The sequence below is a fragment of the Arachis hypogaea genome, chromosome 9, assembly GCF_003086295.3.
Source record: "Arachis hypogaea cultivar Tifrunner chromosome 9, arahy.Tifrunner.gnm2.J5K5, whole genome shotgun sequence".
In the NCBI taxonomy this organism is placed as follows: Eukaryota; Viridiplantae; Streptophyta; class Magnoliopsida; order Fabales; family Fabaceae; genus Arachis; species Arachis hypogaea.
The window spans coordinates 76857244-76877387 of record NC_092044.1 but is presented as its reverse complement, the minus strand read 5'-3'; the positions used below and the strand labels follow the sequence as shown (position 1 = coordinate 76877387).

Below are 20144 nucleotides of genomic sequence, written 5' to 3'. Positions count from 1 at the left end.
TCTTTAAGAAGCTCCAAATCAACATACCGTTTGTCGAGGCATTGGAGCAAATGCCACTCTATGCCAAGTTTTTAAAGGAGCTCATGAGAAGAAAAAAAATTGGGGTGAAAAGGAAACCATAGTGCTCACAGAGGAAACCATAATGCTTCCCTGGCTAGAAGATGAAAGATCCTGAGAGCTTTTCAAATCCCCTGCATCATAGGGGATATCAATATTGAGAAAGCATTATGTGATCTAGGAGCTAGCATAAACCTCATGTCCTTGGCCATGATGAAAAGAATGAGGATTGAAAAGGCCAAGCCAGCAAGAATGGCACTTTAATTGGCTGATAGATCATTCAAGTTTCCTCATGGGGTGGTGGAAGATTTGTTGGTGAAAGTGGGGGAGTTTATCTTTCCAGCTAATTTTGTTGTGCACATCAATCATCCTAGGAATGCCATTCCTAGCTACTGCTGGAGCTATAATTGATGTTCAAAAAGGAAAGTTAGTCTTGAGATTGCATGAAGAGAAGATGGTTTTCAATGTCTTCAAAGCAATGAGTTACCCAAGGAGTCCATGCATGGTGGACAGAATGGAAAAGATAGTTCAAGGAGTTTTGGAGGAAGAACAATGTGAAGAAGCTATGGAGATAGAGCAACAAGCATCAGGTGGGGAACTACCACAAGAAACCATGGAAGCTTCAATCATGTTAAACCACACAAGAAACAAGGAAGTGGAAGCACCAAAACTAGAATTGAAAACCCTGCCTCCAAGCTTGAAGTATGCGTACTTGGGTGACAAGAACACATACCCAGTAATCATCAATTCAAGCTTGAGCGAGGGACAAGAAGAGGAACTTATCCATGTGCTGAAGCAACACAAAGATGCCATAGGATGGACACTCGCAGATCTGAAGGGGATTAGTCCTTCAATGTGTATGCACAAAATCCTCCTGGAAGAAGATACAAAGCCTTCAAGATAGCAACAAAGAAGGCTAAACCCAACAATGAATGAAGTAGTCCAAAAAGAAGTGTTGAAGTTGTGGCAAGCAGGGGTGATCTACCCAATCTCAGACAGCTGGTGCACGAAATTAGAAATCACAATTCTTTTCACAACTTCGCACAACTAACCAGCAAGTGCACTGGGTCGTCCAAGTAATACCTTACGTAAGTAAGGGTCGATCCCACGGAGACTGTTGGCTTGAAGCAAGTTATGGTTATTTTGTAACTCTTAGTCAGGATATCAATTATAATTATCAGTTGACTTGCAAATGAAAAAAAGAACATGAAATAAATACTTGTTATGCAGTAATGGAGAATATATTGGAATTTTGGAGATGCTTTGTCTTCTGAATCTCTGCTTTCTTCCTGTCTTCGTCTTCACGCATGCAAGTCCCCTCCCATGGCAAGCTGTATGTTTGTGGGTCATCGTTGTCAATGGCTACCATCCATCCTCTCAGTGAAAATGGTCCAGGTGCGCTGTCACCGCACGGCTAATCATCTGTCGGTTCTCACTCATGTTGGAATAGGATCCATCGATCCTTTTGCGTCTGTCACTCTGCCCAACCCTTGTGAGTTTGAAGCTCATCACAGTCATCCAATTCCTGAATCATACTCAGAATACCACAGACAAGGTTTAGACTTTCCAGATTCTCAAGAATGCTGCCAATGGATTCTAGCTTATACCACGAAGACTCTGATTAAGGAGTCTAAGAGATACTCATTCAATCTAAAGTTGAACGGGGTGGTTGTCAGGCACGCGTTCATAGGTTGAGAATGATGATGAGTGTCACGGATCATCACATTCGTCATATTAAAGTGCAAATGAATATCTTAGATAGAAACAAGCGTGTTTGAATGGAAAACAGAAGTAATTGCATTAATTCATCGAGACACAGCAGAGCTCCTCACCCCCCAACAATGGGGTTTAGAGACTCATGCCGTCAGAAATACAAAGTTCAGATCTAAAAAAATGTCATGAGGTACAAAATAAATCTCGAAAAGTTGTTTAAATACTAAACTAGTAACTTAGGTTTATAGAAAATGAGTAAACTGAGATAGATAGTACAGAAATCCACTTTTGGGGCCCACTTGGTGTGTGCTAGGGCTGAGACTTGAGCTTTTCACATGCCTGGGCTGTTTTTGGAGTTAAACGCCAGGTTGTAACCTGTTTTGGGCGTTTAACTCCAACTTGTAACCTGTTTCTGGCGTTTAATGCCAGAATGGAACATGGAACTGGCGTTAAATGCTAGTTTACATCATTTATCTTCGAGCAAAGTATGGACTATTATATATTGCTGGAAAGTCCTGGATGTCTAATTTCCAACGCAATTGAGAGTGCACCAATTGGACTCCTACAGCTCCAGAAAATTTATTTCGAGTGCAGGGAGGTCAGAATCCAATAGCATTAGCAGTCCTTTTTCAGCCTGAATCAGATTTTTTTGCTCAAATCCCTCAATTTCAGCCAGAAAATACCTGAAATCACAGAAAAACACACAAACTCATAGTAAAGTCCAGAAATATGAATTTTGCGTGAAAACTAATAAAAACATACTAGAAAGTAGCTAGAACCTACTAAAAACTATCTAAAAACAATGCCAAAAAGCGTATATATTATCCGCTCATCACAACACCAAACTTAAATTGTTGCTTGTCCCCAAGCAATTGAAAATCAAATAGGATAAAAAGAAGAGAATATACTATAAATTCCAAAATATCAATGAAGCTTACCTCAAATTAGATGAGCGGGACTAGTAGCTTTTTGCTTCTGAACAGTTTTGGCATCTCGCTTTATCCTTTGAAGTTTAGAATGATTGGCATCTCTAGGAACTCAGAATTCAGATAGTGTTATTAATTCTCCTAGTTTAGTATGTTGATTCTTGAACGCAACTACTTTATGAGTCTTGGCCGTGGCCCTAAGCACTTTGTTTTCCAGTATTATCACCGGATACATAAATGCCACAGACACATAACTGGGTGAACCTTTTCAGATTGCAACTTAGGTTTGCTAAAGTCCCCAATTAGAGATGTCCAGAGTTCTTAAGCACACTCTTTTGCTTTGGATCACGACTTTAACCACTTAGTCTCAAGTTTTTCACTTGAACCTGCATGCCACAAGCACATGGTTAGAGACTGCTTGATTTAGCCACTTAGGCCTGGATTTATTTCCTTGGGCCCTCCTATCCATTGATGCTCAAAGCCTTGGATCCTTTTTACCCTTGCCTTTTGGTTTTAAGAGCTATTGGCTTTTTCAGCTTGCTTTTTCTTTTTCTTTCATATTTTTTCCATTTTTTTTCTCAAGCTTTTGTTATTCACTGCTTTTTCTTGCTTCAAGAATCAATTTTATGATTTTTCACATTATCAATAACATTTCTCTTGTTCATCATTCTTTCAAGAGCCAACAATTTTTTAACATTCATAAAATTCAATATAAAAAATATGCACTGTTCAAGCATTCATTCAGAAAACAAAAAGTATTGTCACCACATCAATATAATTAAACTAATTTCAAGGATGAATTCGAAACTCATGTACTTCTTATTCTTTTGTTTTTAGAACATTTTTCATTTAAGAGAGGTGAACAATTCATGGAGTTATTCATAACTTTAAGACATAGACACTAGACAATAATGATCATGTAGTAAAGACACAAAACATAGACAAACATGAAGTATGAAAATCGAAAAAAAATAGAAAAATAAGAACAAGGAAGTTAAGGAATGAGTTCACCTTAGTGATGGCAGCTTGTTCTTCCTCTTGAAGATCTAATGGTGCTCCTCTATGTCTCTTCCTTGCCTTTGTTGCTCTTCCCTCAAGGCTCTTTGATCTGCAATCAAATGCTTTGCCACTGAACTATGGACCCTTGAGATAAACCTCTCCATCTCTCATGACTCAGATGTGGAAGCAACTGCCTTCCCTTTCATCTTTCTAGAGGTTTCTGATAAACACCGATTTTGTGGTTTATCTTGTGCATATTTTGGGGGTTTTTATCAATATTTCTCACACTTATTCACAAGAAATGCATGGTTTTGTGTTCACTTCCCAATGTTTCTCCATTGTGGAAAACATGCTTATTTTGCCTTAGAATTGCCACCGCTTATCATCCGCAAACCAACGGACAAGCGGAAGTGTCCAACTAGGAGATTAAAAGATTCTTGGAGAAAGTAGTCAATCTGCAAAGGAAGGATTGGAGCGTCCGGTTAGGAGATGCACTATGGGCGTATAGAACGGCCTATAAGACTCCATTAAGGATGAGTCCCTTCTGGATCGTCTATGGAAAGGGATACCACCTTCCAGTGGAAATTGAGCACAGAGCTTATTGGGCGGTAAAGTAATGCAACATGGATTTGACCCAAGCAGGAGTAGCCAGAAAACTACAGCTAGAGGAGCTCGAATATTTGAGAAACGAAGCATATGAGAATGCCCAGATCTACAAAGAGAAGACTAAAGCATTCCATGACCATCACATCTGGAAAAAGGACTTTCAAGAAGCTGATGAGGTGCACTTATACAATTCGAGGCTTCGTTTCATGCCTGGCAAGCTCCGCTCTAGATGGGAAAGACCTTTCAAGGTAAAAGAGATAAAGCCCTATGGAGTGGTGGAATTGTTTGATCCTAAAAGTGAAGCAACCTTCAAGGTGAATGGACATAGAGTGAAGAAGTACCATGGCTACAAGCTCCCAAAGGAGCTAGAAGTGTTCCTATTGGAGGATGCACCTAAAGGAGAAGTTTGAGCGACTGACCGTCCAACTTAAGGACGTTAAAGAAAAGTGCTTGGTGGGAGGCACCCTACCGTGGTAAGATCTTCCTTGTGTATACCACCTTGCTTTTTGTTTAGATTCTTGAGAATTTTGTGATTTCTTGATGTTGTTGATTGCATAGGAATTCTAGTTGTTGTTATTTTTGTTGGTTAACTAGGATGTTTAGAAAAATTTCATCATTCTGGTATGGATAACTTATTGAAATAGAGAGGATGCTATGTTTTGAATGATTTATGAATTTGTGAAGTGTTCTCTTGCATGCTAGCTAAAATACCTACTAAAACAAAAGAAAAAAAAGAGAGAGAGAGAAGGCAAAAAAAGGCAGTTGGGCACCGGTGCGCCAGCGCACTACATGCATCTGCGCCGGTGGTGCATTTCTACCCTTGGGCCTAAAACTCGAGAGTCATGCTCACTTCATGCCCATCGCATGCCAACCCCCACGCGCTAGCGTACATGCCACTAGCGTGCCAACTTGCAACTTAGCAATCGACGTGCCAGCGCACTGCGCACGTGTGCGCCGATGGTGTGATCAGATCTCTCTGGTACAAATTCCAGAGAGTGGTGCCATGTTCGTGCCCAGCCTGTGTCCGCACTGACATGTCCGCGCACTTTGCGCGTCCGCGTCGGTAGCTAATACCATAATGCATGCGTCAGCGCAGTGTGCGCGGCCGCACGCATGAGCCGCATGCCAACTCTGGTATAAAAACCAGAGAGTTATGCCAACTCTGTGCCAGTTCTGTGCCAGGAGCACATCTGTACTTGCGCAAACGTGCCAAGGACGCGCTCGCATCCCTTGCTCTTTCTTCACCTACGCGTCAGCGCACTGTGCGCGCACCCGCAGGATGCGTGAATCAGTTTTAAAGCTGCACGCCCTGCTTCTTCACCCCTCCTATTTTCTTTCTTAACTCCTTCTTCTTCTTTCTCCATCACCCCTCTTATCCTCTTCTCTCTCATACTCCACCACCATTGTCTCTAGCTACTCACCGGCGACCACCACCTTCTCCGGTGGCACTACATCTCTTCCATCTCCTTCTTATCTCTAACAAGAACATTAACCTTGTTCTTTTACACCTCTCAAGGTTCTACTTCCTCCCTATCTCATCTATTGCTTTCTTTGCATCATTTCTTTTTCTAGTTAGATTCTTTCATGTTGATTTACTTATTCTCTCTTTTAGTCAGTTGATTACACCACTTGCTTTTTACTTGTTTACTCTTCTTTCTTTGTTATTCCCATGGATGTTGAATTTGAACTTTGATTACTTTCATGGATCTTCTTGATTGCTATTATTATCTTTGTGATGATGTTGTGTGATGATTGCTACTTCATTTCGTACTTCTAATTGGTTGAGTATCTCTTAATTGTTCATTGCTTGTTAATTGCACACCAAGTGTTCAAGGAAATGCACATATGCCATCTTGGGTAATTCTAGTCATATATCTTCAATTTCGTGCTCCCTCCTCATTCACTTGCTCTCTTCTAAGTGCATTGAACACATTTTACTTATTACTCGCTAATTAGACACTCATTGAACATAACTTGCTCTTTGTTTTGGATGCTTGAGATCATTCCCCTCATGCCATGTTGCATGCTTTACTTCCTCATGCATCACATGCCAAATGTTATGATCCGTGCTTCATTGACTACTTTGTTGTACTATTCTTTTTGGGCACACATCCCACTTGCATGTTTATTAAGTTGATCCTTTGGGTTTGACAATTTCCTTCTTTCCCTTCCTTTTCAGAATGGCCACCACAAAAGGCAAGGAGAAAGCTTCAAGGAAACCAGCCGTAAAGAGGGCACTCCCAAAGTCATGCTCTAAGGCACACTCTTCATTAGGAGCCAAACCCTATCTAAGAAGGCGAAAACACCCGCTCTTATTGATGATAATGAAAAGAGCAAACCGGCAAAAGACTCTTCAAGGTTCTCCAACCGCTTCTGTGAACTTATGTTTCCCTTCATGGTTGAGAGGAACTATCATGCTAAGCATCTACTTGCTCCACCGGACAAAGTTGCTTCTTATATTCTACCCTGCATTGAACAGCGAGGATGAGAGTTTCTTCTGAGAAAACCACAAGAGGTCAACCTCTTATGGGTTGTAGAATTCTACACTAACTACCATCTTCCCTCTCTTTAATCGGTATACGTACGCCAAAAGCAAGTCTCCGTGTCGGAAGAGGCTATTCAGCAAGTGCTTAATGTCCTACAGTACCAAGTGACATGGATGGCTACCAAGAGATCTTACGTCAGTGGGAGAAGTTTGATATGATTGGAACTCGATCCTCCAAGTCATTGCTGAACCGAGAACATCTTGGACCCATGGTCGGCTCCAAATGCGACCCAAGTGCATTGATGCACGTTCCCTCACTATGGAAGCTAGGGCTTGGGCTCAGATCCTATCTCACTATGTCCTACCTAGCACCCACAAATCATCCTTCACTGCGGATCTCGCCTTGCTTGTTTGGTGTGTCCTCACGGGGAGACCGGTGAACATTTCGCTTCTTGTCAAGCAAGCGATGGGTCAAATCTACAATCGGGGCAATTTGCCATTTTCAGCTTTGGTATCTAATTTAGTTGCTGCTGCGGGTATCCCTTGGGAAGCCACGGACACAAAAGCTATAATTTCGGCTAAGGGCGATGTGGTCCCAACCGGAAAATACTTACATCTTTCCATGAACAACCCAAGCCTTAACATAGCCACACCACCTATTTTTCCTCCCATCTCATCATCACCACTGCAGCAAAGATCCACTCATCAAGGGATAGAAGATCTACACCAGAAGATTGATAGATATGAGCGGCGTAACCAACGCTGATACACTTACATCAAGAAGCTTCTGCGTTGTGTTACCCCTAGCATGGAGGAACCCAAAATATCCACATCCACCTCCAACCTAAGTGATGGGTGCTCTGATGAAGAGGACAGTGACGGTTCCGGTTCCGACCATCCCTTGTGCATTCTTAGTAGCACGGAGGACCGTGCTAAATTCTAAGTGTGGGGAGGTCGTTCGACCGATCTCCATAGGTAACACTATCTTTTCTTCAATACCCATGGATTTACTTCTTCCTCAGTAGTTAGTACATTGCATGTGTAGTTAGTCTTGCGTGTAAATATTCCTTGCATGATAGTTAGTCTCTATAGAGTTGCTTGGTCAAATAATAACTTCTTTTCTAAGAAACCGTGTTTTGGGGTATCTTACCCTACCAAAAATTTTTATGTTGAACTTGCTTCAAGAATGTATTTTGGAACATAGTGATTGAGCTAAGAACACAAGCTTGTAAGTTTTGAGCCTATTGTATGGTTACATCTTTTAACCATTAATTCCCATTCTTGTGTGCATTATTTTCTCTCTATGATTGCAATCCTTGCTTTGTCTGATTCTATATGTCCATTACTTTGTGTGTGAATACATTTACATGATTGAGGCCATCATTTCAATAGTCACTCTTCCCAAATGGCCTTAACCCTTTTATCTACCATTGCTAACCAAATTTGAGCCTATGATAAACCCTCTTTATTCCTAAAAAGAGCACATCAACAACCCTAAGTGAAAAACCATGAATGTCCCTAAATTTAGATCCTTGATTAGCTTAGGAGAATTAGGATGTGTATCATTCGATTGGGAGGGTATACTTGGAAACTTGGGTAGATATAGAGGTGTATTGTAATTGAAAACTCTGGGATTTGGGAACATACTCATGTATTGAATGATTGAACTATATGCATTGAAACTTTTGTACATGAACCCCAAGGAAAAGGGGACCAAAAAAAAGAGAGAAGAAAATAAAATATATATATGAAAAAAAAAATGAAAGGCAATGAAAGGGGACAAAAATGTCCTAAGACAAGTAGTAAAAACAATGCATATGGGATATGAATTGAAAGGAATGCATGAGTGTGCAAAAAGTGGAATTCAAGAGTAGTTAGGTAATATATTATAGTTGTATAGGTTGTTTTATGTGTCTAGTGGGATTCTAAGTTAATCAAGGACTCAAATTTTAAGTTCACTTGACCATATGCATCCTTACCCTCACCTTAGCCACGTTACAACCCATAAATAAGACCTCATGATACTTGTAAGCATGCATTAAGTAATTGTTGATTGTTAGATGAAAGACAAATCTTGGAAAGCATGATTAGAAGAGGATTGAGTGATGAACCCTATACACTTGAGCGTATAGAGCGGATACACATCCGGTGATGGTTCGATGCTTGACTCTTTGTTCCCGGCTATCACAAGCGTTTGTTTAGCAAGTCATATGCACTTCATAGTGATATCCAGTGTGGTAGGATTCATGAATTACACATCATTTTCACCCCATATACTTATATGTGTTCTTGGAAGATGGATTTACCCTTGACCAAGTAGATAAACGATTTTACATTAGTCGCATGCATTCACCTGGATAGTTTGCATTTCATAAACCCTTTCTCACCATGATCTTTGGTCTTTTTATTTTAAGCATGAGGACATACTTGGTTTAAGTGTGGGGAGATTTGATAAACCCCGACTTTGTGGTTTATCTTGTGCCTATTTTGGTGGGTTTTTATCAATATTTCTCACACTTATTCACATGAAATGCATGGTTTTGTGTTCACTTCCCAGTGTTGCAACATTGTGGAAAACATGCTTATTTTGCCTTAGAATTGCTATATTTTGATTCTCTTTATTGCCATTCGATGCCGTGACGTATTTGTTAAGTGATTTCAGAATTAGTAGGGTAAGAATGGCCCAGAAGAGAGAAGGAAAGCATGCACCAGAGGAAGGAACATGAAGATTTGGATTTTGGAAACTACAGCATCGGCGCGCACACACACGTCACGCGCACGCGTGGATGAGGACAGCTGGAAGCGGCGTGCAAGGATAGACGCATCCGCGCAGGCCAGAGAATTTCCGCCGACGCGAACGTGCAGCTGGCGCGCACGCATGGATCACAAAAGCAATCAGCGTGGGCGCACGCATGGTGCGCACGCGTGGGAAGCTGCACTTGACCTCATTAAAAGAAATCGTGCCTGGCGATTTCTGAGGCTCAAGAGGCCCTAGGGAGAAAGGGGGGAATCAATCATTTTACACTAAGACACAATTTTTCTAGTTTTTAGGTTTTTTTGTTCTTCTAGAAGAAGAAACCCTTGTTCTTCTCTAGATCTAGCTTTAATTTGATCCTTCCTTGTTGAATCTGAATTGAGTTTTCTTAATTACTGTCTTTGATTGCTTAATTTGAATTCTTTAGTATATTTCCACTTAGATCTTGTGTTAGTTTATGGATTTTGTTAATTGTCACTTTATACCCATTTCATAAATATTGTGAATCTTGACTTGTTGATGTTACATTGATGATTTTTATGCTTCATTGGGTTGTTTAAGCTCTTATAAGTTGATAATTGTTAGTGGGTATTTGTTGATTTCAATTCAATTGCAATTTGAACATATTTTTTGTTAATGCTTACCAAGTGTTTGATGAATTGTTTACCTTGACTATGGAGTAGTCCTTTTTACTCTTGGCTTAGGCCAAGGGAATTGGGTAAACTTGAGTCGTTGGGTCTAATGTATTTGATGATTTGAGAGTCCTTAGTGGTCAATTTGATATCCATTAACACTAGGCTACTACTAGGTTAATTAGTAGTGAGGTTAGGCCTTATGGGTTTGATGTTGACCAAACCATTTGACGTACTTCAAGTGTGGAAGTAGACTAATGAGTTCGGCTCCTCATAATTGTCAAGATATGGTTATTAGACAAGGATAGCGACCCCAATTCCCATGCCTAACCAAGAGTTGCTTTTATTATTCATATTTGAAAATCAATTTCTCAATTGTCTTGCTTAGTTGTAGTTATTGTTTAGTTAAGAGTAGAGTTAGGTTGAATGTTAGTTCCTTATTTTGAAATTGTTTACACCTTGCTTGTTGTTTGAATTAGTTCCTTGAACTTTAGATTGCTTAATTGCTAAGATTCTCAATTTACTTTCTTGTTAATGATTCACAACCCCGGACTTCTAACCAATGTTGAAGCACATGTTTTCTCATTCTTCGGGAGACGACCCGAGGTTTGAATACTTCGGTTATTTTATTGGGGTTGAACTTGTGACAACCAATTCCATTCTAAATTTGATCCGCGAGAATTGTTGTTGGGGGAGCTATACTTGCAACGTAATTTCATTTAGAAAATCTCTTCCGACACGGTTCCTATGCGTCCATTAGTTTCTCCAGCCTTAGGTGCCATAATGGTTATGGAATAACAAAAAGCAATGCTTTTTCCACACCAAACTTAAAAGGTTTGCTCGTCTTCGAGCAAAAGAAGAAAGAAGGGAGTAGAAGGAGAAGTGGAGGAGATAGAGGTGTGTGAATGGGTGGTTTTGGGAGGGGAATGGTTTGAATTTGAATGGTGAGGTAGGTGGGGATCCTGTGGGGTCCACAGATCCTGAGGTGTCAAGGATTTCTCATCCCTGCACCATTTAGACGTGTAGAATGCCCTCTTAGTGTAATCATGGCGTTTAACGCCAGACTGCTCCTTGTTTCTGGCGTTAAACACTAGCTTGCAGCCTGTTTCTGGCGTTTAACACCAGCTTGATGCTCCTTTCTGGCGTTAAATGCCAGTCTGATGCTTCTTACTGGCGTTTAAACGTCAGTAAGCTTATCCTCCATGGTGTGCTATTTTTAATGATGTTTTTGATTTTGCTTTAATTTTTGCAGTTGTTTTTGTGACTTCACATGATCATCAACCTAAAGAAAACACAAAATAACAATGGAATTTTAACATATATAGATAAAATTGGGTTGCCTCCCAATAAGCGCTTCTTTATCGTCTTTAGCTGGACTATTACTGAGCTTTAATCCAGTCTCAGTCTTGAGCATTCTTGCTCAATATTGCCTTCAAGATAATGCTTGACTCTTTGCCCATTAACAATGAACTTTTTGTCAGAGTCACTATTATGAAGCTCTACATATCCATATGGTGACACACCTGTAATCACATATGGTCCTCTCCACCAAAATTTTAATTTTCTCAAGGAATAACCTAAGCCTAGAGTTGAATAGCAGAACTTTCTGCCCTTGGCTCAAAGACTCTGGATGACAGCTTCTTATCATGCCATCTTTTGGCTTTCTCTTTGTAAACTTTTGCATTTTCGAAAGCATTGAGTCTGAATTCCTTTAGCTCATTTAACTGGAGCAATCATTTTTCTCCAGCTAACTTGGCATTAAGGTTTAGAAATCTGGTTGCCCAGTAGGCCTTGTGTTCCAGTTCCACTGGCAAGTGACAGGCTTTCCCATACACAAGCTAGTATGGAGAGGTCCCTATAGGAGTCTTGAATGCTGTTCTATATGTCTACAGAATATCATCCAAGCTTCTTGCCCAATCCCTTCTACGGTTAATCACTGATGACAAGTCATCATATGCTTATTTTCCAAGCTAATTTCACTTGTTTCACTAGTTTTATGCACTTTCTTGCATTATAAGTAAGTAATTTGGAGTGGAATTGCATGGTTTATTTGAATCAATCAACCACCCTTTAATTGACACAAAATCATGAAGTTTAAGCTAAAATTAAATGGTTTTTAAATGAATTTTAGGCTTTATGAATTTTGTGATACTTTGATTGGTTGTTTTGATTACTTGTAGGTGAAGAAAAGAAAAAAACAAGAAAGCGTGGCCTAAGAAGCGTGGCCCAAGGAAGAGAAAAGTGTGGCAAAAGCAACAAAGAAGCGTGGCATATCAAGGGAGGAAGCTACAACGCTCTCCCCAAGAGCACAATGCTCTCCAAGGGAGCACAACAATGAACCAAGGAAGCAAGGCTTGGATGCTGCGCTCTCCTTCAAAGCTGAGCACTATTTTTAAACCAAGAAAGAGGGGGAGAGATATAGTGCTGCGCTCTTGTCAAGAGCATTATTGGGCTCCTCCCAAAAAATTAATTCAAGGAAAAGTTTTGCTAGTGAAAGCCACAAGGGTCGAACCCATGACCAAAAGGGGGGAAGAGGCGCTACCCTGGCAAGAAAATAAGCCAAAATTGGCTTAAGTGCACTCACAACGATTCGAACCAAGGACGCCCCACTCAAAGCATGCGCTAGCTTGCTTTCCTTCACAAAAGAAATTGGCCAGCAATGCTTCCCCAAGGATTTGAACTTGGGACCTCACCAAAGCAAAGGGAGTGCTACGCTCTCACCAAGAGCTGAGTGCTACTCTTCAAGCAACAACTTGACACGACCAGGGAGGAATTGCGCGCGCAGGACAGCACCAAGGCAGCAATGCTGCGCTCTCCACAAGAGCGGAGTGCTATCCTGATGCACCCAAGGCTTGGCACGCTACAAAGGAACCAAGAAGTGAAGCCCAATGCTGCACTCTCCACAAGAGCAGAGCACTCTATTGGGAGCAACATTTGGGCTGGAAATTCAATTAAAAATCCAATATAATTCAATTCTTCACCAAATTAAAAAGCCCATTCCAAATTCTAAAATCCAAAAATAGAAGGTGTATAAATAGAAGTTAGTTTGATTTAGAAAGGAACCTTTTACCTTTTTCTTTACGTTTAGATTTTGACCTTACTTTTGAACTTTTCTTTTTGGTAGTTTTGGGAGAGTTTTCATTCTGATTCTAGATCTTAGAGAATTGGGGAGGAGAATTGATCTCTCTTCTTCCTTGTTCTTTCTTGAGCACTCTTGACTTCTTACTTTGGATCTTGGGTGGAGAATTGAAGAAGTTCTGTTTCAATCTCACCTTGAGATCTCTTGTTTACTCTTTCTGCATAATTCAATTTCTGTTTACTGCTTTCATCCTTTTATTTCTTCTGCAATTCATTTTTCTATTTTCTTTTGCAATTGTTCTTGCTGGATCAAGGAAGGATTTGAGATCTATACTTGTTTTCTAGTCTCCTCCACTCCTGAGATCTGCAATCTCTCTTTTAATTTCTGCAATTTAGCTACATTTACTTTCTGTTTCTAAATCTTCAATCACTTTTACTTTTCTGTTCAAGATCCACTTTACTTCAATTCATCTTTTACTCTTTTGTTTATTGCAATTCGCTTGTTCTTGTTTAAATTCTGCAATCACAACTCCCAATTCCCTTTTTACATTCAAGCAAATTTACATTTCTTGCACTTTAAGTTACTATCATTTACTTTACTTGTTCTTTAAGATTCAGTACTTTAATTTCTTAGCTCCTTAATTTACTACAATTTTTCCCTCTCCCTTTACAATTCATGCAATTTAGCTTCTGTCAATCACAAATCACTCAAATCAACTCTTGTTTGCTTGACTAAATCAACCACTAAACTAAAATTACTCAATCCTTCAATCCCTGTGGGATCGACCTCACTCATGTGAGTTATTATTACTTGATGCGACCCCGTACACTTGCCGGTGAGTTTTGTGTTGGATCATTTTCCACACATCAATCACAGTCTATTCCAGGATTCTTTTAAGTTCTCTATTAGAGACTTCAGCTTGCCCATTTGTCTGTGGATGATATGGAGTTGCCACTGATGAGCGGATAATTTATACGCTTTTTGGCATTGTTTTTAGGTAGTTTTTAGTAAGTTCAAGCTACTTTCAGGGATGTTTTCATTAGTTTTTATGTTAAATTCACATTTCTGGACTTTACTATGAGTTTGTGTGTTTTTCTGTGATTTCAGGTAATTTCTGGCTGAAATTGAGGGACTTGAGCAAAAATCTGAAAAAGGCTGACAAAAGGACTGCTGATGCTGTTGGAATCTGACCTCCCTGCACTCAAAATAGATTTTCTGGAGCTGCAGAACTCCAAATGGCACGCTCTCAACGGCGTTGGAAAGTAGACATCCAGAGATTTCCAGCAATATATAATAGTTCATACTTTATTCGGGAATTGATGACGTAAAGTGGCGCTCAACGCCAAGTACATGCTGCTGTTTAGAGTTAAACGCCAGAAACACGTCATGACCCGGAGTTGAACGCCCAAAACACGTTATAACCTGGCGTTCAACTCCAATAAAAGCCTTAGCTCGTGGATAGATCAAGCTCAGCCCAAACATACACCAAGTGGGCCCCGAAAGTGGATTTATGCATCAATTACTTACTCATGTAAACCCTAGTAGCTAGTCTAGTATAAATAGGTTAATTTACTATTGTATTAGACATCTTTGGTCTCAGTTTTGTTTTATTCTTCATCTGAGGAGACTATTGATCACGTTTTGGGGGCTGGCCATTCGGCCATGCCTGAACCTTTCACTTATGTATTTTCAACGGTGGAGTTTCTACACACCATAGATTAAGGGTGTGAAGCTCTGCTGTACCTCAAGTTTCAATACAATTACTATTATCTTCTATTCAATTCTCTTTTATTCTTATTCCAAGATATACGTTGCACTTCAACTTGATGAATGTGATGATCTGTGACACTCATCATCATTCTCACCTATGAACGCACGTGACTGACAACCACTTCCGTTCTACATTAGGCCGGGCGCATATCTCTTAGATTCCCTAACAGAATCTTCGTGGTATAAGCTAGATAGATGACGGCATTCATGGGAATCCGGAAAGTTTAACCTTGTCTGTGGTATTCCGAGTAGGATTCCGGGAATCTGGAAAGTCTAACCTTGTCTGTGGTATTCTGAGTAAGATTCCGGTATTGAATGACTGTGACGAGCTTCAAACTCCTGAAGGCTGGGCGTTACTGACAGATGCAAAAGAATCAATGGATTCTATTCCAACCTGATTGAGAACCGACAGATGATTAGCCGTGCTGTGACAGAGCATTTGGACCATTTTCACTAAGAGGATGGGATGTAGCCATTGTCAAGGGTGATGCCTCCAAACGATTAGCCGTGCAGTGACAGCGCATAGGACCATTTTCCCGAGAGGATGAAAAGTAGCCATTGATGACGGTGATGCCCTACATATAGCTTGCCATGGAAAGGAGTAGGAAGGATTGGATGAATGTAATAAGAAAATAGAGATTCGAGAGGATTCTAGCATCTCCACACGCCTATCTGAAATCCCCACCATTAATTTACATAAGTATTTCTATCCTATTTTATTTTCTTTTTATTATTAATTATTGAAATCCATAATCATTTAATCTGCCTAACTGAGATTTACAAGGTGACCATAGCTTGCTTCATACCAACAATCTCTGTGGGATCGACCCTTACTCACGTAAGGTATTACTTGGATGACCCAATACACTTGCTGGTTAAGTTGAACGTAGTTGTGATCACATATGCCAAAGAGGCATTAAATAAATCTCATGAAAATACAAAGAGGGCAATCACAATTTCATCCACCAAGTTTTTGGCGCTGTTGCCGGGGATTGTTCGAGTATGGACAACTGACGGTTCATCTTGTTGCTCAGATTAGGTAATTTTCTTTTCAAAAAAATTTTTCAAAACTCTTTTTCAAAATTTTTCTTTTCTTTTTCGTTTTTCCAAAAATATTTTCGAAAAAAAATTAATAAAAATCCAAAAAAATTAATAAAATCATAAAAATCAAAAATATTTTGTGTTTCTTGTTTGAGTCTTGAGTAAATTTTTAAGTTTGGTGTCAATTGCATGCTTTAAAAAAAATTTTCTTGCATTTTTCGAAAACTCCATGCATTCATAGTGTTCTTCATGATCTTCAAGTTGTTCTTGGTAAGTCTTCTTATTTGATCTTGATGTTTTCTTGTTTTGTGTTGTTTGTTATTTTTCATATGCATTTTTTGTTTGTTAGAGTCCATGCATTAAAGAGTTCTAAGTTTGGTGTCATGCATGTTTTCTTTGCATCAAAAATTTTTTTAATTATGTTCTTGATGTTCATCATGATCTTCAAAGTGTTCTTGGTGTTCATCTTGACATTCATAGCATTCTTGCATGCATTCATTGTTTTGATCTAAAAATTTCATGCATTGAGTATTTTTGTGTTTTTCTCTCTCATCATAAAAAAATTCAAAAATAAAAAAATATCTTTTCCTTATTTTTCTCATAATTTTTAAAAATTTGAGTTGACTTAGTCAAAAATTTTCAAAATTAGTTGTTTCTTACAAGTCAAGTCAAATTTTCAATTTTAAAAATCTTATCTTTTCAAAATCTTTTTCAAAAATCATATCTTTTTCATTTTTTTTCGAAAATTCTAAAAATCTTTTCTAAAATTATTTTCAAAATCTTTTCCTTATCTTTATATCAAATTTTCAAAAACTCACTAACAATTAATGTGATTGATTCAAAAATTTGAAGTTTGTTACTTTCTTGTTAAGAAAGGTTCAATCTTTAAGTTCTAGAATCTTATCTTGTAGTTTCTTGTTAGTGAAGTAAGTAATTTTAAAATTTTTTGAATTTAATCTTTTTATCTTTTATCTTATCTTTTTCAAAATTTTATCTTTTTCAAAATTTGATTTCAAAATATCTTATCTAACTTCTTATCTTCCTATCTTTTCAAATTTGATTTTAATATCTTTTTCAACTAACTCTTTGACTTTTTGTTTGTTTCTTATCTTTTTCAAAACCACCTAACTACTTTTCCCTCTCTAATTTTTGAAAATATCTCATCTCTTTTTCAAAAATTCTTTTGTTTTAAATTTTAATTTTAATCTTATCTTATCTCTAATTTTCGAAAATTACTAACACTTTTTTTTAAAATATTATTTTCAAAATTTTCTATCTCTTCTCTCTTATTCTATTTAATTATTTATTTACTAACACTTCTCTTCACCTCTCCTCATCTAAAAATCCGAACCCAATCTATCCCTTGTGTTTGGATTCTTCACTTTTCTTTCTTCTATCCCTTTCTTCTTCTACTAACATAAAGGAATCTCTATACTGTGACATAAAGGATTCCTCTTCTTTCCTTGTTTTCTCCTCTTTCATATGAGTAGGAACAAGGACAAAAGCACTCTTGTTGAAGCTGATCCTGAACCTGAAAGGACTTTGAAGAGAAAACTAAGAGAAGCTAAATTACAACAAACCATAAGTAACCTTTCAGAAATTATCGAACAAGAGAAGGAGATGGTAGCCGAACCCAATAATGATAATGCAAGAAGGATTCTTGGTGACTTTACCAAACCAACGTCCAAATTTGATGGAAGAAGCATCTCCATTCCTGCCATTAGAGCTAATAATTTTGAGCTTAAGCCTCAGCTAGTTGCTTTAATGCAACAGAACTGCAAGTTTTATGGACTTCCATCTGAAGATCCTTACCAGTTTTTAACTGAGTTCTTACAGATTTGTGAGACTGTAAAGACGAATGGAGTAGATCCTGAAGTCTACAAGCTCATGCTTTTCCCTTTTGCTGTAAGAGACAGAGCTAGAATATGGTTGGATTCACAACCTAAGGATAGCCTGGATTCCTGGGATAAGCTGGTCACTGCTTTCTTGGATAAATTCTTTCCTCCTCAAAAGCTGAGCAAGTTTAGAGTGGATGTTCAAACCTTCAAACAAAAAGATGGTGAATCCCTCTACGAAGCTTGGGAAAGGTACAAGAAGTTGACCAAAAGGTGTCCATCTAACATGTTTTCAAAATGGACCATATTAGATATATTCTATTATGGTCTATCTAAATTTTCAAAAATGTCATTGGACCATTCTGCAGGTGGATCCATTCACCTAAAGAAAACACCTGCAGAAGCTCAAGAGCTTATTGATATGGTTGCAAATAACCAATTCATGTACACTTCTGAGAGGAATTCCATTAATAATGGGACGCCTCAAAGAAAGGGAGTTCTTGAGATTGATGCTCTGAATGCCATATTGGCTCAGAACAAAGTGTTGACTCAGCAAGTCAACATGATCTCTCAAAGTCTGAATGGATGGCAAAATGCATCCAACAGTACTAAAGAGGCAACTTCTGAAGAAGCTTATGATCCTGAAAACCCTGCAATAGCAGAGGTAAATTACAGGGGTGAACCTTATGGAAATACCTATAAACCATCATGGAGAAATCATCCAAATTTCTCATGGAAGGATCAACAAAAGCCTCAACAAGGCTTTAACAATGGTGGACGCAATAGGCTGAGCAATAGCAAGCCTTTTTCATCATCTTCTCAGCAACAGACAGAGAATTCTGAACAAAACACTTCTAATTTAGCCAATTTAGTCTCTGATCTGTCAAAGGCCACTTTCAGTTTCATGAGTGAAACAAGATCCTCCATCAGAAATCTGGAGGCACAAGTGGGCCAGCTGAGTAAGAAAGTCGTTGAAACTCCTCCCAGTATTCTCCCAAGGAATACAGAAGAGAATCCAAAAGGAGAGTGCAAGGCCATTTATGTAATCAATATAGCCGAATGCACAAGGGAGGAGGAGGACGAAAATTCTAGTGAGGAAGACCTCCTGGGACGTCTCTCAAGCAAGAAGGAGTTTCCTATTAAGGATCCAAAGGAATCTGAGGCTCATATAGAGACCATAGAGATTCCCTTAAATCTCCTTCTGCCATTCATGAGCTCTGAAGACTATTCTTCCTCTGAGGAAGATGAAGATGTGACTGGAGAGCAAGTTGCTCAATATTTAGGAGCTATCATGAAGTTGAATGCCAAGTTGTTTGGTAATGAGACTTGGGAAAGTGAACCTCCCTTGCTCATTAGTGAACTAGATACCTGGATTCAGCAAATTTTACCTCAAAAGAAATAAGATCCTGGCAAATTCTTAATACCTTGTACCATAGGCACCATGACCTTTGAAAAAGCTCTATGTGATCTGGGGTCAGGGATAAATCTTATGCCACTCTCTGTAATGGAGAAGCTGGGAATCATTGAGGTACAACCTGCCTTGTTCTCATTACAATTGGTAGAGAAGTCATTGAGACAAGCTTATGGAATAGTAGAGGACGTGTTAGTAAAGGTTGAAGGCCTTTACATCCCTGCTGATTTCATAATCTTAGACACTAGGAAGGAAGAGGATGAATGCATCATCCTTGGAAGACCTTTCCCTGCTACATCAGGAGCTGTGATAGATGTCAACAGAGGTGAATTAGTCCTTCAATTGAATGGGGACTACCTTGTGTTTAAGGCACATGGCCCTCCCTCTGTGACAAAGGAGAGTAAGCATGAAGAGCTTCTCTCAGTTCAGAGTCAAGAAGAGCCCCACAGTCAAACTCTAAGTTTGGTGTTGGGAGGCCACAACCAAACTCTAAGTTTGGTGTTAAGACCCCATATCCAAACTCTAAGTTTGGTGTTGGGACTATACAACATTGACCTGATCACCTTTGTGGCTCCATGAGAGCATAATGTCAAGCTATTGACATTAAAGAAGCGCTTGTTGGGAGGCAACCCAATTTTATTTATCTAATTTTTATTTTTTATTTTTGTTATTTTGTGTTTTATTAGGTACATGATCATGAGGAGTCACGAAAAAATCATAAAAATTAAAAACAGAATCAAAAACAGCAGAAAAAAATTCGCACCCTGCAGGAAAGGCAGACTGGCGTTCAACGCCAGTAAGGAGCATCTGGCTGGCGTTCAACGCCAGAACAGAG

General features: G+C 39.0%; 1 non-coding gene across 1 annotated transcript; it reads right to left on the bottom strand.

Annotated features, from left to right (window-relative positions):
- Positions 1-18082: 18082 nt before the first annotated feature.
- Positions 18083-18186, bottom strand: LOC112713931 (small nucleolar RNA R71). The gene has a single exon (XR_003158891.1). It is a non-coding gene; the product is annotated as a small nucleolar RNA R71 (small nucleolar RNA).
- Positions 18187-20144: the final 1958 nt, after the last annotated feature.